At 36.0% G+C, this 27,711-nt stretch overlaps 1 protein-coding gene and 1 long non-coding RNA gene across 3 annotated transcripts in view; one reads left to right on the plus strand and one right to left on the minus strand.

Annotated features, from left to right (window-relative positions):
* The window catches only part of pcdh15a (protocadherin-related 15a), a 249,589-nt gene extending 225,806 nt beyond the window's left edge, over positions 1–23,783 (minus strand). Inside the window, exons 1-3 of one of the 2 annotated variants that reach the window (XM_024296795.2) lie at positions 23,344–23,783; positions 21,093–21,197; positions 20,670–20,736 (exon numbers count right to left, since the gene is read on the minus strand). The gene's annotated coding sequence lies outside the window, so the exon portion shown is untranslated. Of the gene's footprint in view, positions 1–8,977; positions 9,778–20,669; positions 20,737–21,092; positions 21,198–23,343 lie in introns of those variants that run through there. The other variant, XM_036215572.1, reaches the window with a different exon arrangement.
* Positions 5,337–7,724, plus strand: LOC118599724. Its single transcript, XR_004949203.1, has 2 exons — positions 5,337–6,234; positions 6,565–7,724. It is a non-coding gene; the product is annotated as an uncharacterized LOC118599724 (long non-coding RNA).
* Positions 23,784–27,711: the final 3,928 nt, after the last annotated feature.

The raw sequence follows: 27,711 nt of genomic DNA on the forward strand, positions 1-27,711 counted from the left end.
ATGGTTCTTAAATCTCCCTTCAACATAAGGTCATGACCTTATAGAACTTATAACACTCAGTTCTCCAGAGTGGAAGCCTTCAATTTCCCCTTCAACCATGCCTTCCTTCTTCTAAAATGGGTTTTTCTGACTTTTAGAGGAGAAACACTGCACTTTTTTTCAAAGTGCCAAAATACCACGGGGATAAAATGGTACCTTTTTAACCTTTTGAAAGTCCTGCTCACAGCACCCATTCCTTTTTTATAAGAACACTTCATTTGCAAACTCAATTTCTTTCTTTTTCATCTGTATTCTGGAGTGCATTGACAGCTGATTTTGATATCTTTCTTAAACCAGACTTTAAGAATAAAATAATTTCACTTAAAGGAAGTCGCTGCATCAAACTTTAATGTTCATGGGCATCTGATGTTAGAATTATACGCCATCTGTGTCCAAATATGTTGGCACAACAGTTAATTTTGGAAGGTTTTGGTTGTGTTAAAATTTTCCCCAAAAATGCAGTTCACATAAAAATTCCATTAAGCTCTGAAGAAAATGAAAATTTTAATCCTCTGATGTTTTGCAGAGACGAGGAAAGCCCTTTTCTCTATTGAGGTAAACACTAAATAAATATTTCTAAATAGATAGTTGACTTTTAATTTTAAAATTCAGATTTTTTTTAGTTTTTAGTTTCTCAGAACTTAGCTTTCATTTAGCACAAACTAATACTATTATTTTCACAATTTCGTAAACAATCAGCATAATGTGATACGTAAAAATTGTGATTTTTATTTTATTTTTTTTATTTAACCACAGAGTCTAAATCACTAAAAAATTCAAATAATCTTAAAATGATATGTGACATTTTCTTGGCCATCTTCAGTCACTTCACAAGTTTCATTAAATTGAGTTGAGAGGTCAGATAAAGATTTGAAGGTATCAAAGCAGCTGTCAAAAACATTTACATCAGACTTTGCACTGTTGTTGTTGCACCTTCTCAACTCATCTTCAAAGGTTCTCTTCTTCTTTTCTTTTGTATTTTCTAATGTTCAATTTCTGTTCTGTCATAACTTATTAAATAAAATCATTTGGACTTCCTTACTTGAACCAAATAATGCATTAGGCTATAAATTAAGATGTTCTTTTAAAGCTTAGTCATATTTACAACTATCCTAAATATAATATGGGACCCAATGAAATTACCGGTAATTTATTATTGATGCAATTGATCTCCAATTTGTTATTTGGCACTCTGATGCATCTCTGCAGATCAAATAGTGAGCATGTACAAAAAAACTAATGATTTAACAAAGATGTCTTGCATAATTCAAAATATTGCAATACAGTACTTTTTGCTCTGATATAAATGTCCTTTTTTTCTCATATCATTTAAAACAGAGATTTACTAGTTGATTGGTATGTGTTTCAATTGGTCTAAACTTGTTGATAATTGATAGTAGATGTATCTAGAGTACACTTGATTCTGTGCCAGTCAGATTTTCAAAGTGACAAAAACTGTCACTTATCATTATATCACTATATTTGTGGAAAATGATCCCTTCATGCACTCCCTGAATTATGATCACTAAAGTGATGGGAAGATTGTCCAAGCAATAAAGCTGACTTCAACAGACTTATCAGTCAAGATCATTACCTCTGACCAAAATAACCCCTTAGAGAAAGGTAATCTTAAATGCATACTGCCACAGAGTTGACATGCTTGATGCATTTCTATCATTTTCAATTGTAAACACCCCTCAGCAGCAGAATAAGCAGCTTATTGATCAATAGGCTGCACTGTTAAGTAAAAACAGATCAAAAGAATTTAGCAAATTACCTTGTTTTTGTCTAATTTACTCAAAACCCAAAACTAAACAGCACACAAAGAAAGCATTGATTATGGTTATTATATTGTAGCGCCAAGTTAATTAAGAATCAATACCTCACTTAAAAGCAGAAAGTGATTAAAATACAACAATAGGAAAGCTTACTGGATGGCTATAAACCAACAATTAACTTCTAAATGTGCTAAATGAATGTGATATGCTCTGATGGTGATGATTACCTAATATGTTACTCATGTGTTTTTTGTGATTCTGACCATGGACCCCCAACACTCTGGGGCCCTGAGCCAAATACTTCATAAAAAGGTCTAAAATACATTTTACACCAATTATTATTCAACTCTATCATTAAAAAAAAAACACCCCAAATCACTTAAATGGCATAAGACTACTCATGTGTTTTGTTCGTCCCTGTCCCTTTGCAGCAATGGAATATTCCAGTCAACACAAAGTTAGTGAGCTGAGAATTCAGTTTTCCACCTAATTGAGCGGTTTTGATTCCAGCTTTGTGGGTACAAATGGTTTTAGCCAGGTGGACATAATTGGGGCAGGTTTGGGATTTGTCCTTAATTTACACCAGGAATGTACGGTCAGGGGAGGCAGGGGAAGCAATGCCTCACCTGCCGTTGTGAGACATTTAGCCTACTAATAATAAAATAAAAATGTGTTCACTAACCTGTTATGTAAATGTAAATACTGTATGTTTGATCATTTCATTTATATGCTCAAAATCTCTATATTTCCTGTTTAGTTTCACTGCAGGTTGTGCGGTCTACTATAGTAGTTCACTTTCAGCATATCCCTTTTGGGGTCGCCACAGTGTAACAGCACCCACTGTTTCGCATCAGTGATTTGGCAGAGTTTTTACGCCGGATGCCCTTCCTGATACAACCCTGTGGGCACAGGGACCCAGTTAGGCAGCAGCGTCAAGGGTCTTGCCTAAAGACCCAATCTGGGTGGGGGTCAGTGGACAACCCTGGGAATCGAACCCAGGGCTCCTGCATGCCAGCCCTTCACCTAGCCCACTGAGCCACCCAGCCGCTTGTTGAGAAGTCTACTGCAGTAATTAAAAAAAAAAAAAAAGTTTGTTTTTAAATTCAATCCAAACATTTGGACTCTAGACATTGATTCTCCCAACTAGTGGACCAATGAAGATGTTATTTGACTTTTTAACCTAGGTAAGGATTAGAAAAAAAAAAAAAAAAATGGTATTTTTCACCTGGGGCCCCTAAACTGTTAAATCCGCCACTCTGACCCATCCTCTTTCACAACTGCTGCTCTGGTATTTATGTTATTGCACTCAGTGTTAATACGCCTTTCACCAAAGAATCGTCTTAATAGTCAAACTTTCAGCTTTGTGACCTCAATTTACGTTTGCCTGCCTGTTTTTTGATCTTTTTAGGGATTTTGGAGTCCTGAATCAGGTCTTGCTGGTAGCTCTGTCTGGATTTGTGAGACATTCTATTTAGTTTTTATTTTTTTTATTTTATTTTTTTTTGGATATGGATAAATGGATGTTTATGATAGATAATTAGAGTTTCTGAAACTTCAAAATAGATTAACTTCCTTTGGTGAGACATTAATCCCCCATCAGCTAGTTAGGATTACATTTTTAGAATATTGCATAGGGCTGCACGGTGGCGCAGTGGTTAGCGACGAAGCGGTCGGGACGAAGCGGTCAGGAAAATGAATGAATGAATATTGCATAAATAGTGATAGTCATCATTGTCCTCTGTAGACAACTGTTTTGTTTCTTCTAATTTGTCCCTCTGATTCAAGACCAGCTTTCTGCTGGTCTTAGCTTGAGAACGCAGTCCAGACTGGAATGGACCAGTACGCTACTTTGAGTGTTTCCATTATAAAATGGATCCATTTGGTCGGACCGCTCAGTAGAAACGGGGCATTAGAGTTCTGGCCATGTGTCTGATCCTAAAACTGACCATTTCTCACAGTTATTGAAGTGTTAGGCTCCAAATTTTAGGATACCGTCTGACAACCAATGATGACATTAAAAACTAAGTTATTTAAGAGACAAATTAACCATATTTTTAGACTTATCAGAAAAATACACAATCATAAAACACCTATTATAATGACACTGGACAAATACACACAAGCTATTACAACTTATTTTAATCAAGTTTGAATTTACAGCACAAAACTACTATCTGCCTGCACTCACAAATGCTTCTGCCACTGTTTGACATTCCCATAACCATATCAGAACCTTGTATTCAATTTGTGTTTGTAAAGAAACATTCATTCTGGAGGTGCATCAAATATGGATTTATGTTAATAGAAATTGAGAGTGAAAATAAATAAATGCAAACCTCAGTGCGATGACAATAAAGATCAGATATGGAATCATTAAGCAGCAAGTAGAACTAATACATCAGTTCGCATAGATTAACATAGCAGTATTTTATAGTGATTTACCAGCTAGATTATGCTTATTACATGGACTTTAACTAAGAGCGAGAAAACGGAAGAGCATCTTTTTGCCTTAATCTAATTGTTTTAAGGCTTAAAAATCAACAGCATGATAACTACCCAATTTCTGCCTCCGCAGCTGTTGGAATGGCAAGTTTCCACTTCAACACCGCCATTAAAAAAACTGAACATTTTTTTGCAAAACCAAAACACTATTATGCAGCCCCTTTATTACACACATCTGATGACTGTTTCATGGAAGAATGGCTGCACATGGCACCTACTCACAAAGCTTACACACTTGCACTCCCGGGAGCTAATCAGCCCAAGTCAAGTTCCTACTGGTAGATACGCCGCTTAAGGGTAGTGGCATAATTAATTTTGAAGGGATGAACTTTATTTTAATGTGGATACGGTCTTACAGAGACTAGCAATCATACCCTGAAGTCCAGTTTATCTTCTGGCTATCAAACAATTAATGGAAAAAGTGGAGGTGTTGTGCTACAGACAACCCCAGCATGTGACGTGTATTCAAGAATGTGCTAAACGTGGGTTCTTAAAAATTTTGTTTGTTGTATTCACACTGGAAAAGCAGGGAGGGGCTTCCTCCTTTTCCTATTTGACTGTTTACTAGCGTGTGTACTAAGGTGCACCTAGCACCTTTCACAGCTCTATTCTGATAAATGGAAGACTTGGTGTCATGTAACTCTAGTCGCTTCAATTATGAATATCTCCACTATGATCAATTTTCAAACTGTTGGTACTTCTGTGAATCAAAAATGCTGTCAAGCATTCTTCCCTACCAAATCCAAGTTGGTGATTGATCAAAGTTTGACCAATCAATGCACATTCAATGGCCACACATTTTGTTTGTAAGTAGCAAAAATGGTCCTACTCCAACCATATTTTTTTTATTATTTGTAAAATCGTACGCCAAAATCAAAAATACTTTTTTTTTTTAAGACGTTTTATGCTCAGCGGCAGTAGCTCATTAGATATATTGTTCAGGCTTATGAGACTGTTGCTCGAAACAACCACGCCCCCTTTCCCTTCCCGTTGCTGAGAGTTCTGTCTCCTTATAGCTCCAAGCTAGCATTAGCAGCGCAAAAATAATGGCGTACTATATTGAATCAATCCAGCCGAATAGTTTTAAGCCACAGGCCAGCTCGAATGAGGAAAATGAATGTGTACAAGGAGGTGGAGTAGCAGAGTGATAAGAGAAACTTTAGGACACTAAGTCAGTTGTTGTGTCATTAGCCCCAGATTTTTCTAGCATCTGGTTTTCTGATCCAATGCAATTTGAATTAAGAAGAGCATATTACAAATACAAAAAAGGACTATTTTCATTTCACTTTACAAAAGTGTGTATGAACGCAAGTGTTTTGAACATTTAAGAGTGAAATTGGCTTTTAAGTGTGTTTACATAGACTTTTCTTTCGAATTGGCCGCTTGAACGCACATTGTCAAAGGAATTGTGAGCGTGGCTTCATGAATAAATCAGCACCTATTTATTCTGTTCAAATCCTCAACTGGTTTCAAAGTTTATAACAGGGCACCAAGATCTATCGGATTCACACTCTCTGTAAACCATCAATCAAGTGCAGCCACTATCTTAAAGGGCCTATATCATACAAAATCAAATTCTTTTTTTTAGATTTTAAGTGTGTTGTGATGTTAATTCCTCAAAAAAAGTTATATTTTACTCCATTTACACATCTCTGAGCATTCCTCTAAAACCCTCCTCTCTGAGCACCAGCCCCTTCCAATTCACAAAAACGACTGGGTCTGTACTGCCAGCTCCGCCCCCAGGCTAACACACACCCCCATTTTCTCTGCAGAGCTTGCAGTGATCGGTAAAAGTGGTTCCTCTTGCACCTAATCTGCAAAAACAACAGTTCGCTGTTGAGAAGGCTCATGAAATGGGCGGCACCCACAAGGAGAAAAAGGCGGAGCCTCAGAAATCGAGTCGTCTTACTATCAGGTAGGAAAAAGAGCTTGCAGAAATAATTCATATTTCATAAATAATTCTTTCTTTAGTGTGCTAAAAGTAATATATTATCATAAATATGAATAGATTTTAGGCTTAGGAATAGCATGATAGAGGACCTTTGAAGGAAACAACCAACATAAATGACAAATTCTGGTTTCCACTGTGGAAATGGGAACCAAAAAATAAAAAATAAAACAGCAAAAGGAAAAAAATGTAATAAAAAATAAACCAAACCAGTGTTTATATTTAGTTTTAAATCAGGTTTCCTTGCCATGGATCCAGCTTTAATGTATGCATTCATCTCTTCTATGTATGCCTCAGTGGAGACCAGGATAGAGATTACAACTACAGCTGCCAGCCATGTGGATTGTTAGGGCTCTATATGACCTAATGGAGGTGCGTGTGTGAGTACTTGTGCAATTTGGGCTCCGGGCTTTGTGGTGTTTACAAAATGGGTCACACCACCTTTGCCTTACAATGTTGCTTTGTTTATATATATATGTGTGAACATAAATTCACAAAGCAACTGTTGTATTCATGAAAATACTTCATATCCAACTGTTTTTATGCCAAAATGGCAATTAATTTTACATACACCCTTTAATTTAACTTTAGACATAATAGATTTAAAAAAATAGAGTAAAAGCTGAGGTAACACTTCCATTAACATAGAAACTAGAGGACTAGATCCGTTGCAGCTTCTTTTTTTTTTTTTTTTTTTTTTGAAGTAGGCATTCCAGTCATATATTTCTGGATTATAATGACACTGGACATCCATTATGCAGCACAACAAACCCCAAATGTATTTTTTTCTCAAAAGATTATGTAAAATTTTCACATCAGGAGTGACTCTTGTTTGGTCTTGTTTGGTATATATATTTTTTTGCATTTAGAGAGCTACATTTTTGTATTCTGTTAAACCACCTCCACTCCGGTTGCCTGCCACTCATGTGCAGCCAATTGTCCACCTGCAACATCTCACATGTCTCAATTACCTCACTACCCCAATGTGCTGGGACAAAACCTCCAGCTTTAAAAACATCTCTACAAACGCACTAATAGTGACTTTCAGCGGAAGAGATTGTGAAATTCAAGGGAGCAGTATTTTGGGAGTTTGGCTGCTGAGATGAGTGAATATGTCCTACTTCTCTGGCTGCCTTCAAAATTGTATTTATTCCGTTTTTGCACACTGTTGTTTCAGTTTGCTTATCTATCATTGCTCTTTTCTTGTAAAATTTGCACATTTCTTTTGGTCTGTTACTATGTAAGCTGGAGATTGATCTATCCCTCTTGTTGGTTCTGGACAGAATTCTGCACACCGATGCAGTTGCATGCAGCCATAACAGATAAATCTCTCTGCCTGGCTGGCCGTGTTTGATCTACAGGCTCTGTGGTCACACAGTGTTTCTCTACATATCATAGAAGCTCAGCTGGACCTTTAGAAACTTGAATTACACATTTCTAAAAAAAAAAAAAAAAAATACAGCACTGTGTCAGGTAGAAGTGTGTCTCCGATAACAGCTCAACCCAGAGGCATGAATGAGAAACGTGAGTGAGTGTGACCACGATGACTCACTAAAATATATGTTTTGGATTCATGTGCACCTCCACAACTCTCAAATATTATGTAAACTAATTCTGTTAATCTTTACCCTAAAGCCAAAAGAAGAATCTTTAACCTCCAATAAATGATTTATTTTTCTCACTTTCTTTTCAAGCCGCCTTTCAATCCTCTTTCAAATACCTCAATCATCAGACGCTATGCCGCGGAATGAGCCATGACAATGTGCTGCCTATGGAGCCGGACACCGGCAGAATGTCAATGGACCCGGGCTGGCCGGAGCCAGCTACTCTTCATCTCTCATTTCCCAAATGTGTGCCTCTGGAAAAGAGCGGGCCAAACCCTAGATTGAAAAAGACATCCTGCAGCAATGCTTTTTAAATATTCCCTGCACACTTCCAAAGCATTACCCCGACCTGGAACTGTTGAGAACTGTAGCAAACGTAAAACAACATGACGGCAGGAAAAGGGGAGGGAGTGGGAAGAAGAAACGGAAGACTTTTAAACACATCCTTGAAAAATGGGATAATTGGATCATGCAGCTTGGCTTGCTGCAAACTGGAAGCATATTCCATCCATGGAGTCAGTGGCTGCCAGATAAATGCCTGATGCAAATTGGTTGACAATCAGTTCAAATAGGTTCTAGCAAACTTTGTCAAAAGTCTCGATTGCTGTTCCACTAGCAGAAGCTTTAGTTCTTATAAAATATTCCTAAAGTTGGATCCTTCTGTGCAGAGTTGGTATCTAAATTCCTATGCAGACAGGATGCTGCTGCTTCTGCAGACTAACATTCTCTTTACAGATGCACAGATCTGTGCAGAATTTTCTTTGCAGTCAACTGGAGTTTGAATGTGGGAAAATTGCGTTAAATAAGAACGAAGCCAGCACTGAATATATGATTATGCATCAAGCATCACTGGACAAAGTTGTACTTGTGTTCATTTGGAGGGGCAGCTGCTCTCCAACACTTTGCGCGTCATTTTTTTGAAGAAAAAATCATTGAAAGGCATCACTGTGGCGCGTGCGCGTAACAGGCTCTAGAAGAGGATGCGAATGAAAAAAATGATTTTTTTTTTTTTTTTTTTTACCCCATCATCTATTTTTACCCAACTTCTCATCCTTAATCCTCAGACATCCTCTGGAAAAAACTCGACACCAAAATGGTTTCCTTACCTCACGGGCGCACCCGCTGTTCTCCAAGCGCTCCAAGGGTCATTGCGCAAATTTTTAAAAAGGACAAAATGCAGGAGTGATGAGAAGTAGGTTACGCTGCACAGTACTTAATCCCCCTTTCTTAATGTCCTTCAGACGTCGTCAGCACTCTAATCTTCAAAGCGCGGGGATCGGAGCTGGAGCGCGCAGCCCTCCGCGTCCGTAATCTCACCACTTACGCGCAAAGCTCACTTTCTCCCGCTCAGATGACAAAACTTAGCCATGTTTTTTTCACTGAAGAGGGGGGAGCGCTGCAAGATGCTCCAGCTTTTCCAAAGTAAGACTGATTGGGTCTGGAGCAACGTGGGATGCTCTGATGGCTGGCTCATCCACGCGCGCGCCGTGAACGCTCTCATCATCTAGACGCGATGTGAAGACGGTCAGAGGAAAAAAAAAAGATAGAAAAAAAGATTCTCTGGGAGGATAAATCGATTATTTGTGCAGATTCACATCCGCGCCCTCATTTCTTGCGCTCTGGCGCCACCCAAAGTTGTTCCAGAGCTTGTTACCTTTAGGTCTCCCAGGTGTCATCGTGACCTGCCCCCCTTTGGAGCACAGATGCTGTTGAGTGTTTTATCAATTTCTCTAAAGGTTCTAATGTTCTTTTAAAGAAATGTATTATGGTTTTGATCTGACTTCTTTCCTCATAAAACAATTTTCTGATTGGAGTTCTACTAAAATGATCAAATCATTCGAGGCATAAAGTATGGAAGTCTGTTTGAGCCATAATTCAAAGTAGCATTTCTCAATTGACAATTCAGTTTGTAAATTCATCAGGCAGTTTGAAAATACATTTTGAAATTTAGAATTAATTATTAAACATGAAAAAGTACAATTCAATAAAGGTCTGTAGGCCTATTTTGAAATTAAACTGAAAATGTATTTTGCCTTTAACATATACTTATTTGTAAGACTAATAAAAATGCATTTGTTTGGACTTTTTCATAGCATTTTTGAAAAGTAGAAAGTATTAACATCAACTAACACCTCCAAATTCAGATGATTTTTTGCAAATAAACGATCTGTAAAGCTCACATTAAGGTGGCAATTTTTCAAAAAGTTTTTCCATTTTGTCATTAAGATCAATATTTATGCTCAATATGAAATGCTTAAAAAAGCAATCAGGTAAAACATGATCTGTGAATCTGCTTTTTACATCATTTACAATATTGGAAAATATAACTGTTAAAGTCTAATCTGCAATTACGAAAAAAAATACAAAACACTGTTTTCTTTATATTTGCAAACTTGAAGTAGATTGAAATTTACCTCTTTTTTGTCTTATTCTCTTTCTTTTTTGTCTCCCATTTTGTAAACTTGTTGCATGACAATTGTTGTGGTTAAAGTTCTAGGACTTTTAAAATTAATGCCCGAAACTACTTTTTTATTTTTTTTTGCAAGAAAAATGACAGTAAATGACTAAGCCATGTGTCCATACAAATCTCAATGCTTAAAGGGTGCAAAAGTTCAAAATCAGGGACAAAGGAACAATTTCTGAAAGCAAATACTAAATGAATGGGTTTGTCATTATTTCTCAGAAGTTTATCAAATGAGAAAGTTCCTCTTTTTTTGTTCATAGTTCTGACAAGGACATGATTTCTGTCATAGACTGAGAGTCACCCTGGAGTGATTTTCTTTTGTGAGACCCTTCATCCTTTTCTGATTTGGACAATTTGTGGTCTTTTGGTTTAATTGGGAGTTAGATGTGTTTTCAGACAAACTCAGTTATTTCTTTACTGCAATACTATGCAGATGTCATCTCATCTTGACCATTTTCTTTCTTTTTTTTAAAACATTTTTCCCCATCAGTTAACAATATTTCATTCTGCACTCAATAGTATTTGACTCTGCAGCCTTAATAATGATCTAACAAATATATTTCCAACTTTGTGATCCAATTTCCTTATTTTTCTCCACAAATTTAACTTCAGTGATGATAGAATAGTATTGAATTGTAACAGCTTTTTTTTCTTGTATTTGTCTTTTATTTTCCGTTTGTTGAGCCATACTTTGAAAAAAATAAACAGAAAATGTATATAAATTAAATATTGTTTAGCTCTAGAAAAATTTAAATATATTATTTTTTTATATTATCACCAAAAATTTGAGAATGTAATAAAAGACAGTAAGTCCAGACTGATTCACTATTGTGGTCAAAAAAGTTCCACATTTCTATTTTTCCTTTCAGAATTATATTACATATAATAAAATGACGTTGTTTTCTTTTTTATACACGTACGCTTAAAATATTCTTTATCTTTAAAAATAGAAAGAAAAAAATGAAAATCAATATTCATGTTATTGCATGCCTCCTTTCTTCATCCATGTGAGTGCTTCATTTTAAATAAAGTTTTCCAACATTAAAAAGTTTATTTTTCCTAAAAAGTTAACTTTCAAAGATAAAAAGAACTGCTGCTACACTATTCTTTTTTTATTGTTATATTTTTCTCCCAATCTTTTGTTGTGCGCTTTATTTCACTGTCATTAAAATGTCGAGTTTGGTGAAAAGAAAAGCCTTTCATTAACAGAAGAGGAAGAGAATTTTTAAAAAATAAACAAAAAACGAAGGTATTTTTCATTACTGAGTCCAAAACCTGAGCCTTTACAATAAAGAAGAATATAATAAAAAAAGAAGGGAGAAAAAAATGTTTTCAATGAGTCCAGTAGATGAGCCTCTGCGATGCAGCTGTCTATTGATTTGGATAAATTATACATTTCCAGTTGCTCTGCTGGTGCCTTGTACAGACAAAGGATGATTTTGACTTGCAGTTTCCTTTTAAATGACAGTTGCAGAGAAATGTTGGATAAGGAATCAGTCTGGAAGAAAGCACACTTCTATATCAGAGGGAATTATTTACTCTGTACCTCCTTATTCGAAGGACGTTTTAAAATATGACACTTGAAAAAAGAGGTTACACTTGCTTTGTATCGGTTCATCAGTAAACACTGGAGAGTTCAGCTTGTATTTGTTCCTATTTGCTTGATACATATTGCTTTATGTTGATATTATCTACTATTTAATGGCAATATGTACAGTAAGGGAGCAGATCTACAAATGCTGACCCATCCCTAAACCACAATGAGACCATGTAAGCCTGTTTGTGTACAGATGATTTCATCCGTCCATTTTTCATCCCTGCTTCCTCCTCTGGACAGAAAAGAGACACAGAGAAGCTGGGGTATAACCCACGTGCCACTGGGTTTTAGACGACATAAGGACATGTCAGAACAGATTATTTGGCCATCACTGAAGAACAATAGTTGGAAAAAAAGATGCAAAAAGATGAGAAAGGTTATTTATGTATAAAAACATCTTGTAGCACTGACTTTACCAGGCTTTAAAGCTTGTTAAGTACCCACTCCGATCATCTTTTGATCTATTTGAAAAGTGGTCCAAAGGGTCTTTCAGTTATGATTGCAACATTTTTGGTCAAACTAAAAAAAAAAAAATGTTTTTTAGGACATCGTTTTTGCAGAAGTTTATTAGAAATTCACCTCTGATTTGTGGGTGGGACTCTTGGGACGGAGCAAGCCCACCCCCCATTCTGTCACCCATAACGGAACTCTCTGTTTGTGGGCTTAAACCCCCTCACACCCCTCAACTTAACATTACCAGTACAACAATCTCTAGCAATATTAGAGCTATCCAGTTGTATCCAGTTCCGACTAGAAAAACAAAGATGTGCATGGACCTATTTGTTTAAGAGTGAATGCATCAGCCCAGTGGATAAATTAACAAAAGCTCTGTAATTTGTTACATTTAAAAGTATTAGTTTTCTTTAAATCAAAATTTTAAGGTGGTTTACTCAACTTAAAAATCGAATTCATTACAATTCTAATGTTTCACTTTTTACAGTGTATAATCTTGCCTTAATGGCATTTTTCCTCTGCTTTATTTGAAAAACAAATACTCAGAAAAGCAGTTTCTAAACTTGATTTTCTTTATATATGTCCTTCATCGTGATAGAAATGCCACAAGACTATGCTTAGATTACAGCCATATATCCCATAATGCCACCATGCAGCGACTTTGCGACATTACTTTTTAAGAAAAAGTTAAAATTGTACAGCGACTGGAGGGTTTTTGGCGAAAAAGTTGACATCAGTCAGTTGTCACCTTGGCACATATCGTGGCCTTGTAGTGGCAGTCCAGTGATGGGCAGGGATGAAGGATGAGCCACAGGGCGAGGGTAAGATGATGTGTAAATGTCTCTGGACGGCGGCTGTCCATATTAGGTGCTGGCGCCACCAGTAGTCCAGGGGTATATAAAAAGCGACACCTGACTGCCACCCTATCCATTCATGACCATTCCAACGGTTGTCAACAAAATTGGGTAGTGGCATTAAATCTTTAAGATCCTGCTGTTGCCTCCCCATCACGCTATAAGGGAGTTAGTATTTCTGACTGTAGCCTTAAAACTCATAAAAACACAATTTTTATTGGAGTGTTTTTATAAACATCTACAGTTTCTCTATTTTTGTTTAGATCCATCTCAAATTTGACAATTTTACTTCCGTTTTTTGGCAGAAAGTAAAGAAACTCCAAGTTGTGAGATATTTTTAACACTTTTCTCTGTAGAACGATTAACTTCTGTGGGCGATGTCCCATTCCATCATGACTGTCACTGCTGATGTCCCCTTCTTTGGCTGTGTGATAGCACACCTCCATTTTATTAGCGCTTCCTGACAACTACTTACCCTCTTAATTAGCGGTAAGGACATAAGCGTTTTTTTTTTTTTTTTTCTTTAGCTTTCCTTCTACATATTGCTCCAGGTTTTGTTAAATAAATAATGAGAGTTTAATGTGTCTTTTTTTCTTTGTCCAAGCTTCTATTTAGCTCTGTTAAAGAGCTGGTAAAGACATGATGGCTTTCCCATTAAAGCCTTAACCCAAAGGAACTTGGTATACGGCACAAAAGTTTATGGAGCGAATGATAAAGATGATTTCCAATGAAAGTTATTTTTATTGTTTTATTTTAAAAGGTGACCAGGCAGCAAAAAAAACCTTGGCGAAAAAAAGAAGAAAATAAAAAACAATTCAAAGCAAAATTAAAATAGCATGACAATGAAAAAACATTCAGACATTTATATTTTTAATCAAATCACGACTCTCATGTCACTTTTATCAAGTGATATGATATTTTCTTCTGTTGTAAAATAAATATAAAAAATAAATAAAAAGCTTCTTCCTCTTTCTCCTTTAATTCTAGACAGTGACATTTATTTTACCTTGTGATCAATAACCCATGATTACATCATATTATATGTAAATTGTAAAGATATTTTTCATCCAGACTGACTTCTTTCATGTTCAGTGAATGCTAATATTCTGATCTCACAACATCTGTCTGGATGGAAAAAATGAAATCATCTCTTCTACCATTTTGCTAAAGCTCCTATATTTATTAAGATACTCAAGTTACTTAAGTTTGATCTGGTGATCACATTGGCTGTATGTACTTTTAAATACTGTTTGTATGATTAAGTGTAAAAATCTAAATGTATTTAGATTCATTTTCCAGTTAGTGTCAAGACTTAATCTTACATTTGATAAATCTGCGTATAGATGTATATTTCTGTTGTTTGTTGAGCTTAATTTTTGTTTTGATTGCTCAAAAGAAACCATTTTAAAATCCAAATCTATTTCCACATGTGGCGATATTCCGATATTAGTGATCAATATTGCACTGGTAATATGATTTCCGATACATAAAATACAAAAACAACTAATACAGCATTCTATTTCACTTCTACGGTTTTATTTAAATAATAGTTAACATAACTTAAGTTATACTTAAAAGCACACTCGTCTACATGGGAGGAGAGGATTTAACATAAAAGGACTCCATTTGATTGGTCAATGGTGTAAAGATGTCCATCCAATTTTTTTTTTTTTTTTTTTGCGTAAAGGGCTTTATTTGATATGTTAAATACTTGAAACTGCCATGTGATTGTAAACATTTATGGTAGTGATCTATTGCAATTTACGTCATTTTTTGCGGAAGTTGCGATGACGATGATTGTGCGATTTATTGTGCAGGCCTAGTATATACCCTCAATGTATTAACTGAATCCGAAATATTTGCTACTAGTGGTGGTTTGTAAACTGTTTTGCATTCACTTCTTTACTTTTTGCTAAATTTCAAGAAGTTTTTCTTTTAATAAACTATTCTCCATTTAATTGTAAATATTGTCCAAATTATGTTTATCAAGTAATTTAAGAGGGAAACTTACAAAACAATTGAGATTTTGAGGTTCATGTCACATTCATCACATTTACAAAAAATATCGATATTGACCGGATCTATATCGGATCAAAATGGTTAGTATCGTCCGGCCCAACTAGACACTGGATATTCAGTGTGTTTGTTTTTGTGTCGTGAATTTATCTTTTTTCTTTTTTTAATTGTGAGGATTTTCACAACACTTACACCAACTACAAAACAAACCAGAATTATGTTTTATAAAAACTACACAATTAAAGGAGGAGGTGCAACTTTTCAACAGCAATAGCTGGTAAACTGTGCTTTAGGTAAGTTTCTCAAACCCAACATGAATCATGAGATGAAAGGCAAACAGAAAAAAAAAAAAATGCACAGCATCACATGGCCTTGGGTGGCTCAGGAGGAAAAGCAGGTTGCAGAAAAATCAGAAGGTCGGGGGTTTGATCCATGGCTTCTTAAGTCCACACGTGAAAGTGTGTCCTTGGGCAAAGTACTCAACCCCACAACTCACATCACTGTGTATGTGCGTGACAGAAAAGCGTTATATATTCAGAATAAAAAATGTGATTTTGATGGATAAATATGGCTTGAACGGTAAGACTATACGCTATTGTCCATTGTTTGAATTTTCTGCCTTTTGTCAAGGAGAGGCGAAAACTGAGCTCCTCTTAGTAGGAAAAAAAAAGCAGTGCAAGGTATTTTTCACACGTGAACCCTTGGGTGCAAGGAGATTCTCACATTGAATGTTAGAAGTGAGCTGATCAGCAGTCCTGAAAGTAAACTGTAGGACAGTAAAAATCTTGCCTGCATCCCTAAAAAAAATAATATAATTAGTGATTAAAAGCTTTATTCAAATTTGACATATATTAAGCAGTTTTTACACAAACTAAACGACTCAGCTTGACTCTCCTTTTGAATATAATTAATCACCTTCTTCAGGAAAAACAAGCATGCTCTTATGATCATGATCCTTGAATCGTCCTTCACCGCCTTTCAGGTAGGTTGAAATCATTAGCCCATAAACACTGAACTTAATCATAATAACTCAGGTTGTCTGGTTTAATCAGGGGTTTGGCCATGAATGCTGACAGATGTTTAATCTAGATAAAAATCTATTTGTGGATGCCCGACAAAGCTATTAACCCTCTGAATCAAAGGATGCAGTTTTTTGTTGTTTAAACACTCAACATAAGCACACGTTTTAGGGTGAATTAGCAAATCAATACGCAAGACTTTTTTTTTCTTACTTTAGAAAGTCACTGTCCTTTTGTCAGACATGGATTTTGTTTGCTACTCAGCAGCATTCTCTGACAGTTTGAATGATTCATTACACTTCTCTGGAGAGCAGCAGCTATCTCATTCTGGAAACGCTGCTCTGATTCACAGAATATTTTATGAACACTAGTTCCTGCACTCAATTTGTAAAGCTAGCACTTTTGTCACTCTGCGTGCTATCTTTTTTGCAACTGTTGGCTCTTTTTGTCCTCATCATTAGTTTTGCAGCTTTGTGAAATATGTTAACCTTCTCTTTTTCGAACAGTTATGAATGCAAGATTAATCAAAAACATTTTTATTAAATTATTATTATTAATCAGTAACTTATAAATCAACTAAAATTTGTTGCTAAGCAACCGATTAAGACTCTATTAAAATCCTTGACACTTTAAAGGGAGCACAAACAAAAATGCACTTGATTAATATGCTGCCACTAATAATATGATAAAAATATTCACTGTGCTTTGCCAAATGTAATTACCTGTCCTAAAAACACAGACTTTTTTTTCCCCCTTTAATGTCATCATCGTTTTCTTGTTGCCAGATAACGAACTGATTAACCTCTCAGGCAGCCTTTTCAGTATGCATGAAAAGTTGTGCACATTTTGGCACAGAGATTAAATCAAACAAAAAACTGCCCAAAGACAGATGGCTGCATATAGCTGGGGGTTAGAGGCAGGTGGCAGGTCTTTGTAATCCAAGACAAATATTGAGCATTTGAGTTAAAAATGGGGTTTGTTCTGACATTTAGCAAAAACTGAGTGAAAATATTTTAAATCATATTTAAAATATTTTATTTATTGGATCTAATTGCGTATATTTATAGATTTAAAGGTAAAAAATAAATTATTTTGTGCAAAAAAAACATAACTTTATTCTCAAAACTAAAAGAAACACAATTTTTTAAACACAAAACTAATAAGATAACTGTCAAAAAACAAACTTTTTATCCAGATTAATGAAAAAATAACACAACTAACTAAATTTCCCAGTTAAAGAATGGTGCATTGGAAGATATTTATTTTGCATGCACATGTTCTGCTATTATGTCATCACAATTCTGAATTATTTAGTGCTTGACATATTATGTGTCAGATGCAATTCATAATTAAACAGCAGTTAATTATAAATGAAATCCGCTGAATAAAAAACATATGTCGCTGGGTGAATAAACAAAAGCGAGAAAAAATATTGAAAAACTGAATTAAAAGATGTGTTTGTTCTATTTTTATGGCATTAATTATTGAATTTCAAATGATTTCTGGCAGCTTAGTGGTGCATTGCATCCATTTAAAAAAAGAAAGGTTTATCTGTAGGGGTGTTTGATGTAGTATCATTTTTTTTTCATTGCTGTCTCTGAAAATGTATTTTTTTCCACAATTGGTTGAGTTTATTTGACAGTTAAGAGACTGTCTATGGCTATTACTATGCAGAAGCATGTCTATAGCAGCCTCATTATGATAAGTGTCTGATATTAAAAAGTTCATATACAGTGTACACTACTTACAGTACCTCCCTGCATAGCAGGGTACAGGTGCACACCTACTTCAAACTCATTTGGCACAACTTAAATCAAAATGAACGTGAACATAACTTGCATTTCATTTCAAAAATCTAGTGCATTCTCTCTGTCTCAGGGCTGCTCTTTTCCACTTTCTATTACTTCTTTTCAGCCTAATCCTATTTATGTAAATTGATTCAGCACCTGCAGTGAGGTGAAATTGTCTCCACATCCAACTTCAGTGCTGCATTAACTGAGTTTACTTCTGAGCTGACTCACATTTTGGGTGTGACCGCATTGATTGGTTAAAATGACTCCTATTTGCTGCCTAGTACACTCAGTAATTGTGTGTGGTGTATTTGTACCTTAAGCCTGACATTACGTAATATTTCAATTTAATAGCATTCTGCAAGATGCTTTAATTCTAAGCGACTTATAAAACTCAGAGAATACTTTTTAACTATTAAATCAGTTCAACTTCTGCCATAAGTAAGACAAAATCTGACCCAAATGTTGTCACAACCAGCAGTTCAACCAGGAAACATTAAGTTTTGGTATTTTTTCTTTAATCAGTCATGATTCATTCAAATTCATCCGCATTGAACTATTTATTCAAGGCAACAATAAACTAAAACATTTGTTCACCTATGTTTTCTGGGGAGTTGTAAGGGTGCCCAGGTGATCCAAATTAGCAATCAATGCTTGCTAGAGGAAGGTGGGATGTACCATTCTTGTAGTGGGTGGAGCTTTTAATTGTTTTGTTATATTTAACTTGAATTACAGGTGAACTATTGTGTATAAGTTCTTTTTTTTTAATAAACGTGTGATGTTTAACTTTTTAAGATTACTCTAAAAAAATATAAGTTAGATGGTTAATATAATTGTTCAATTACTCATCCCTTCATTTGGCAGCCTCCTCTACATAAAGCCTCTATGTGTCTCATGGCAAGGAAGTTATGTATTTATTTAAATTATAAACACTGTTTGGTTCATTTTGGTCTTCATTGGTTGCACTCAAGTTTGTGTTACTATCCTCGTCCTCTATTTTATTGATTTAATTCTAATTATTTACAATACTTTTCAGAGAGTAAGTCACATTTTTTTTCATAGTTAGGGCAGGGGTGTGACTTATACTCATATTTGTGATTTTTAAATATATTAAATAAACTCCAACACGATCGGGCTGTCTAGTCTATTTTTTGGGCAAGCATTGAACACCAAATTAAAGAGTGGCGGGCCACCAGTTTGCGGCTCAGAGGTTGTGGAGCTTTGATTTAACGGCAACAGCCAGCACGTCAAAAACGACAACACCCAAAACATAAATTTCTGACGCAGAGGTCTTACCCATGCGTCAATATGGGACTTGTGAATGAAATATGTTGATTTAGGAAAAGATGTATTCATTATTTTTTTATTACTTAAGTGCCGAAATTGGCACTGATAAGGAACCAAAACCGAAACACCGATTTCACAGTAGATCACAGAAGTTTGACCGGTCGCAGCAGCCAATCAAGAACTCAGCTTTGCGCACGAGACATTTTCAGTGACCCGATCACCGGGTAAAATACTAATCCAATACAAGTGTTTTTGTCCTGTTCCAGCACAGCGGTTCTCTGGGTGCAACCAGACTTCACCGGAGCTCGCCCGCTCCACACGGCGGGAAAGAGACGGCCACTGCCACTCATACACCAGTGCGAATTATATGAGGTTTTTTCTTCTTTTTTATGCTTTTTTTTTGGCTTCTGCGGTCTGACTTAAACTTAAAAAAATGTTACCCAAAATGTTCAAAACTTGAACCAAGTTTTCCATCTTTATCTTAGGCGGCTAGGCCCAATTGTTTTGACCGTTACATAGGTAGTTTAGTTTATATCAAGTAAATCAGAGATAAATGCATATCTGACACTGATTTACCTCTTATGGGCATTTTTTGTTTGTTAAAAAGTAAAGAAAAAAATCATACAAGAAAAACTATGTCATAAGATTTTAAAAAGATGCTATCGATTCAGTGTGTTTTCCACTGACAGCTAAAATAAAGCTTTCCCCCAATGACTCTACACGGGATAAAAGAATAAAGAGGGTCTACAAAATAGATGGATTTGAAAATGAACCATTTAAGTGCACTCTATATATTTCTGTGGTCAAGCTCTGTCCCAAAGTGAGCATTGTTTCAGTAATGTATGTCTTATATGGAAAATGCTTCTTATTTATGCTCACTGGGAAAAATGCTCTCAATAAATGCATTCATTTAGAAGTCCCATTTGAACTGATAAGTGCTGCACAGTCTGCCTTAACATTTGAAAATCTTTTAGGTAATCTAAGAATCCCTCTTCTGTCCTTGCATGCTTCAGGTTTCAAATTGAAAAAAGGTAAAAGAAATTAGTGCACGCCTTGTTACTCGCCCCTTAAGGTGTGAAGGAGTGAAACAGTGTCCTCACAGAAAGCCTTTTTTTTTTTAACCCTCTTAAATACCTCATGGCATTGCTCCATGCACTTGTCTGGATCTGAGAAACCTTTCAGGTCAGCTCAGTCAGGGGCTGTTCAGGTCTGTAAAGCTCAAAATAAACCTCGTGTAGAACCCAATCAACCTCAAGAGCCGCCCAGCTCCTTCAGCTGGGAATTCACCGCACACCACCAAAACCAATTTACCAGTTACCTCTGCTGTTTCGGACAGAGGATCCTCCGTTCAGCGCTCAGCGTTTTCTTCCTCCACCTTGAAAGAGCTGCAGAAAACAAACAAATCCTGCTATTTTAGCCCTTTTGTGGCCTCTTACTTTTTTTTGTCAATATTCAGGATGTCTTTGAGACAAACCCTCTTAAAACTTCCATTAAAACATGAGGATATTTAAATAGACACTATTTGAATCTTATCCTGATACAAGTCAATTAATACTTGTTTCATATAATCACCACAAAATGTCGAAACAAACTTGATTCTAGAGCCCAACGTGAAAGATCCCAGCAGTGAAACTAAAGGAATCGGCTAAATAAGGAAAAAATATTTTCATACTTTTTATAATTTTCTCAGATTAAGGGTAAAAAATATTTTACAAATATTAATTAAAACATTAATAACTACCAGACAGTAGCTTTGTCATGTCTTGAGGCTGAAGCCAACACTGGGCACAAGGTTGATTGATGCCTTTCCGTGGTTCCACTTTGATTGCTTGAACCAATCAGAATTCTGAAAATGGAATGAAGACATAAAGCGTATGGTAACTCACTTTTTCTCTGCTTTTACCATTTGGATTTAGTCGCACAATGAAGATAAAATATGACGCATGAAAACCTTGACTATAAGGCAGGCTTGGCAGCCCAAATAAAAAGTTATTACCTAAAAATTTTCCCTGAAATTAAATCTCTTATGCTCTTCAACAGAATTAATATCCCACTTTCCTAATTACATTTGCTTGCCTTTGTTCCCACTGAGTTCTGAAGTCATTAACCTGCCAGCTGAGGTGCCGAGGATCCTCCAGACCCCTGAAAACACAGTGTGTGAGCATGCTGCAAGCCCTATTATCTCCAGAGAGATTTGATTTATATCCTGCCTCAGTCTGTTGTTTGGCATCTTTTCACTCCCTGCTACCCTCTGTCCCCCAGAGTGGGAGAAAAGCAGGCCCGCCCATCAAAACACATTATTTCCACGCCAGTGCTCTCACACAGCCCCACAGACCCACTTTAATTAAAGTTAGGTAATTCGCAAAAATGAAGAATATCTTTGCAAACAAATCAAATGATGTGGTCATTCCTGAATTGGAGTATATTTATCTGCTAAAAATATAAAAAATAAGAGTTCATTTCCTTTTATCATTCATACATAGAACTTTAAATTGCATTAAAACTCTACCAATGATCCACAGATGCAGAGGTATGTTATACTGAGAGCATTTGCTAACAGAAATTGCACAGTGGCTTCAGGCTGTTACTCAAGTCAATACCCCTTAAAAGGTTTTGACAAGACACTTCAAACCTTTCACCTACTGCATTTAATGCATGAAGCTGTTTCACCGCTTACAACTCTTTGAAAATCGATAGGAAGCCATGTGTGCACCCAATTGTCCAGCGAGTTACAAAAGACTCTTCTAAAACAGGAAAAAAAAAGAAGACAAAGGTGTCTGTCTATCCTGAACATGCATACTGTAACAAAGACCATATCTGCTTCTGCCTTAGGGGGCTTTCTGAAAAATGGCAGTAAATAAGTTAACGTGCTCCCTGACGGTGTTAATAGCACAAGAGGTGGTGGTTATAGTAGTGCAGTCGACTGCAGACTCTCACTTGTATCTGATCCCCAATGAAACTGTTTACCCATTAATTTTCTCCTCATTTAATTGGAAGATGGAGGACCACCTACTCCTCCCCCTCCCTACCCTGCAGGTCCGTTGGTCCCAACACAGTGGGCCTTCCCCTCCAGCAGCCCATTCGTTTCACTTTGTTGTCAATTCAAGTTGTGAACTTGATGCCTTTGCCCTTTTTCTTTTGCGTCCAACATCTCAACTGGCGATTGACTTACGCGTTAATTAGAGAGAAGAAAAAAAAAATCTCTCTGAGTAGAGTTTGATGGGACGTTATAGATGAGGGTGATGCAGACACATCTGCAAAGAATAAAAGTTCAATCCAATTTCAACACTTTCTCCATCTTTACGCCAAGGTCTAATGTGTCCAAACTCTTTCCCCTGCACAGGAGTAGGGCAGAGTAATGAGGCTGCCTAAACCTCTAAACCTGCAAACGGAGATTGTAGAAAGCTGCACGCCAAAAACAATCACAGGCTAATTTTAGCAGGAACATTTGGGGCCAAATGTAACTGTTTTACAAAAGCAGCGGGTAAAAGTTAATCCTAAAATGTCTCTGAAATGTGGAAATGTAAAACAAAAGCTGAAATGCAAATTTGTCTACCATTGTGTATTAAGTTTGTATACTTTGACAACTTCTAAAAGCATAGATCTGTACTTTTTAAAGGTGACTTGAGCACAAGAAGCATGCTTAGAAAGAAAAAGTACTTCTTTTTCTTAAAATTTGCATCTATAAAATATGAAAATATTTAAGTAGTTTGCCATATTTTTAATTCTGATAAGTTTAATTGTGAAATATTAATAACAGTCTCCAAAAATTGTGTCATTTTTAAATTAGGAGATGCTCCCATGTGAATAATATTGAAAATTTAGTTTAAATGATACTTGGAAAAACTCCCAGTTTCAAAATGTGAGGGGTACAATCATCGATCATCATTAGATATAATTGATCTATTTTTATTCATGATTATGCCATTTTTTTGCCAAAATAATAATAATAAAAAAGTGTCGTTTTAGGACATAGTTTACTAGAAATTTACCTCTGAGTTGGGGGTGGGACTGTTGCAGCAGAGCAAGCCTGGCCCTACTTCCCGTCATCCACATGTTTACTTTCTCTCCTGCTTTACAATTCTCTCTTCCCCAAATGCATTGCTTTTTCTCCTAAATCACAAACATTTGAATACAGAAAACATAGAAATGCTTTTATTTTTCATATTTATCCTTAACCATGAGAAAAAATGCAAAAAAAAGAACATGTTAAAACATAGAAAACACAATTTTCATTAGAGTGGGTCTTTAAAATGACTGATGCAGGTAAAAAATCTCGTCACTTTTGGATTCAGACAGTTGTCTGTTTTTAGTAGGGCTGGGTTGATAAAAATGATTAGTCCGAATTGAGCTTATAGCTTAATAGATCAATAATCGATCCATAAAAGTACAGTTCGATCTAACGCATAATGCTGAAGTCCTCTAGCCAAATGCTAATGGTATTTCCTGTAGGAATGCTAATGCTAACGCTCGGTCAATCTATACATACAATGCTCACTAAATGAAAAGCTTTATATACTCACAGGCAGGAATTTTCCAAACTTCTTTAAGAAAATATTTTTTAAGTAACCATTTGTGGTCTAAAGTGGGTTTTTTTGTTCACATTGTTTTTTTTCTGGAATAAGGTGTAATGCTATCGCGCGATCGCCACCTAGTGGCCAAACTGAAACGCCCTCCAGCAGATGCAGAACAATTGTTGAAGCTTTTCTGTTTGACAATCCACTATTAACAGTCTCATCATAATTTCACTAATGCATTTTGCAGTGAACTGGATCAGGTTAATAAGAAAATCTCCAAAACACATATATATAGATTATTAAAATATTTCTAAGCAAAAGTGTCTAAATGTGTAAAATGTGTAAACTCAAAATAGAATTGAATTGAATTGAGTGGTTTGAAAGAATCGGAAAAAAAAAAAAGTAGGAATCGAATTGATTCTGGAAACTACTGGCGATGGACCACAATCCTTAATTCTGATACTTCACTGAAGCACTAGACAAATGAGGCTTGAAAGATTTGATTTTAATTGGAAATTAAAGTTGTGGCAAAAACCTTCATGGTTATAAAGCATCAGGCGGGTGTTTTTGAGTGCCTTTTTCAAAAAATCATTTGCTTTTCTGGTGGGGCAATGTCTCCTGCTGGTGGCGGGGGACGACAGAGAGCACGCAGGCAGCAGTGCTGTGGCTTACTGACAGCAGCAGAAATGATGATCAGTCACTGCTGAGTGTAGCTGCCAGATCTGCCTCTAAAGACCATCCAGGCAAAGCATCAGTGACACAAAATAAGTTTGATGATTTGATGATGAGTCTATTTGACACGGATGCTTCTTGATGATAATTATTGTAGGTCAAACTGCAAATTCAATTAAAATTGTTTCATTTATTTGTATATAAGCTATTTAAAATCTGATCTGGATCTTCTCTAACAATAATTTGCCAAAAAAGAACATTTTATTTAACTTGCTTTACGTCTGAAAGGAGGATTTTCTTTGAACAAAGTGATGTTTCTTTTTCCTGCTGTCTTCCTTGGGGTGGATAGAAAAACAGAGTGGTAAAAATGGCAGCTGTTACTATATGCAGAACAACTTACTATAAATGAGAACTGTCTGGAAGTGCAAGAGCAAAGCCACTGCAACAGCTAATAAAAGCTGTCACTCATATTTTAAACCACCATGTGCCAAAAATGAATGATTTTCCAGTTCTCCAATATTCACGTTGGGGGAAAAAAAATTATTATCATTGGGACAGATGAAAGAAACCAAATTTAAAGACCAGTCAGGGGGTCGTGTTTTCTCTCGCAGCAAGATAGTAAATATTTCTTGAATTTTGAAGTGCTGTAAAATCCCCAAGACACATAAAAACTTGTCTACAAAGTAAAAGTTTTGCCTTCTTGTAAAAAAACAAACTTATAAAATGTGTCACATGTATTTATTAAAACACAGAAGTGAAATAGTTTAAAAAAAAAAAAAGTCAGGAACCAAACTGTGTATAATAATTTCTCTGAAATTGGACCATCAGACAGTGGAGTCAATGAGGACTGACCAGCATGTGTAACGATCTGTGAGATTTTCTGGTACATCATTGGAAATTATCCAATTTTTCTTTACCTATTTTATCTATATTTTTTTAAAGGATTCAGTAAAATGGTAAACAAACACAGCTTCTGCTTAAAGACACCAAATAAAGTATGGTGGTCATCATTAAAGCAAACAATACTCCAAAACCAACAAACTAGATACTTTAAAATAGAACGTGCATTCAAGATTTTGAATTAATCCAATCAGATTGAACTTAATGTACCTTTCTCAAAGAGCCAATGTTTTTCCATAAAATATAAAAATGCAAAGAACAAAACAAAAAAATGTAATATTCCACATATAGATTACAAAACAAAAAAGCAGATGAAATATTTAATTATTTTGTTATTTGTGTTGTAATCAGATTACTACGATATACAGCTGTGATCTACTAGTTTTGAATGTACCTTTAAAAGTAATCAACTTACTTAAAAATTTACATTACTCTGATTTCTTGAATGCAATCTGATTACTTTGTGCATAATATAATTATTTTCCTTATTATCCATCTATTTTGTTATCTAATTTTATTAATTTTAAAATATCATAAACCCATTCATCCATCTTTAGAACCTGCTGAATCACCTTCAAGGTCGTGGAATACAGGAGCCTAATTCAATCAATGGCTTCAAAATATCCTTTAATTTAAATTCATCCATCCATCTTCTTAACCGCTTTGTCCCTCTCCGGGGTCGCAGGGGTGCCGGAGCCTAACCCGGCTGCTGATGGGCGAAGGCGGGGTACACCCTGGACAGGTCGCCAGTTCGTCGCAGGGCCCCAATCACACACCCATTCACTCTCACATTCACACCTAGAGGCAATTCAGAGCCACCAATCAACCTATGAAGCATGTTTTTGGACGGTGGGAGGAAGCCGGAGTCCCCGGTGAAAACCCACGCATGCACGGGGAGAACATGCAAACTCCACACAGAAAGGTCCCAGCCGGGAGTCGAACCGGGGCCTTCTCGCTGTGAGGCGAGAGCGCTAACCACTGCACCACCGTGCAGCCCTATAACACAGGAGGAAGTATTAAAATAAAAGTCAGACGTTTGTTTTAATTTTAGTAGCTTTTTTATTTTTGCTCACCAAATGTGGTTACTAAAGGGAAGTCTGTTGTAATCTAATTGTTTTTTTCCCAGCAAGCGTTCTTTCTGAAGGGAAAGTACGACTATCTTGAGATGTTCCCACTCACTGAGGAAACAGCATGTCAACACTGCTGCACTTTGCGAGCCACACATTTGAAATCTCTTGAGGAGAAGATGTCATTTTATTTCTCCTCAGTCATCACAGAATGCTTGTAGTGGGTTAGGGACCCGTACAGCTCAGCATCAGTTGGAAAGGACACGACTTCACAGAAGCAAGAAGAACTCAATGAACCGAAACAAGACCCTGGTTTAGAGCTAAACTGCGCTGATCTTTCTTTGGACAGTTTTTGGTTGACTGCTGCCAAGGAGTTCCTCATTCCGGCCAACAAAGCTATTTTGACATAGCTCCCATTTTTCTCAACATATGTGAGAGCTGAGCTTCTCAAGTCTGACTGTAATTAAAATAAAAACAGAGAAAGTCTGTGTAGGGGTGACGAACTTGGTGTTTAAAGGTCCGGTTTGGGTTTGAGTCCAAGTGGGTGAGCCTAAAAAACATGTTATTAACTATTTTCTAGGACATATAGAGCAGGAGTGTCAATAAAGGATTACCTGCAATAATGCTTGTATGAATGCTGTAAGCTGAATCTGGCAGCTGAAGATGCTAGTGCTGATAGCTGAAGAGGCTGAAATTGATAGCAAAAAAATGCTGAAGCTGATAGCTACCTAAAGTATTAGCTAAATGCCAAATTAGCCTAAAAAACAAAAAAAAAGCTGTTTAGGTTAGCCAGAACAGCTAGCATGTAGCTGAAAAAATAAACTTCAAAATATTAACAAAAAAAAACTGAAAAAAGTCTAAATTAGTCAAAACAGCTAGTGTTTAAATATTAGCCGAACTCCAAAACATACTAAAAAAAACTTAAAAAGAAAAGCCAAAACAGCTAGCATGTAGCTGAAATATTAGCTAAACTCCAAAACAGCCTAAGAAACTAAAAAGAAGAAACCTAAATTAGCCAAAACAGCTAACATGTAGCTGTACTATTAGCTAAACTCCAAAATAGCCTAAAAAATATTAGTAAATGCCAAAATTGTCCAAAAAAACCTAGTAGAATGCCCCTTTAAAAAACTTTAAAACCGTAACTTTTTTACATAATTATGAATAATAAAAATGCAGGAAAATTATTCCAGAATAAATTAACTTA

This window comes from Oryzias melastigma, linkage group LG15 (genome assembly GCF_002922805.2).
Source record: "Oryzias melastigma strain HK-1 linkage group LG15, ASM292280v2, whole genome shotgun sequence".
Taxonomy (NCBI): Eukaryota; Metazoa; Chordata; class Actinopteri; order Beloniformes; family Adrianichthyidae; genus Oryzias; species Oryzias melastigma.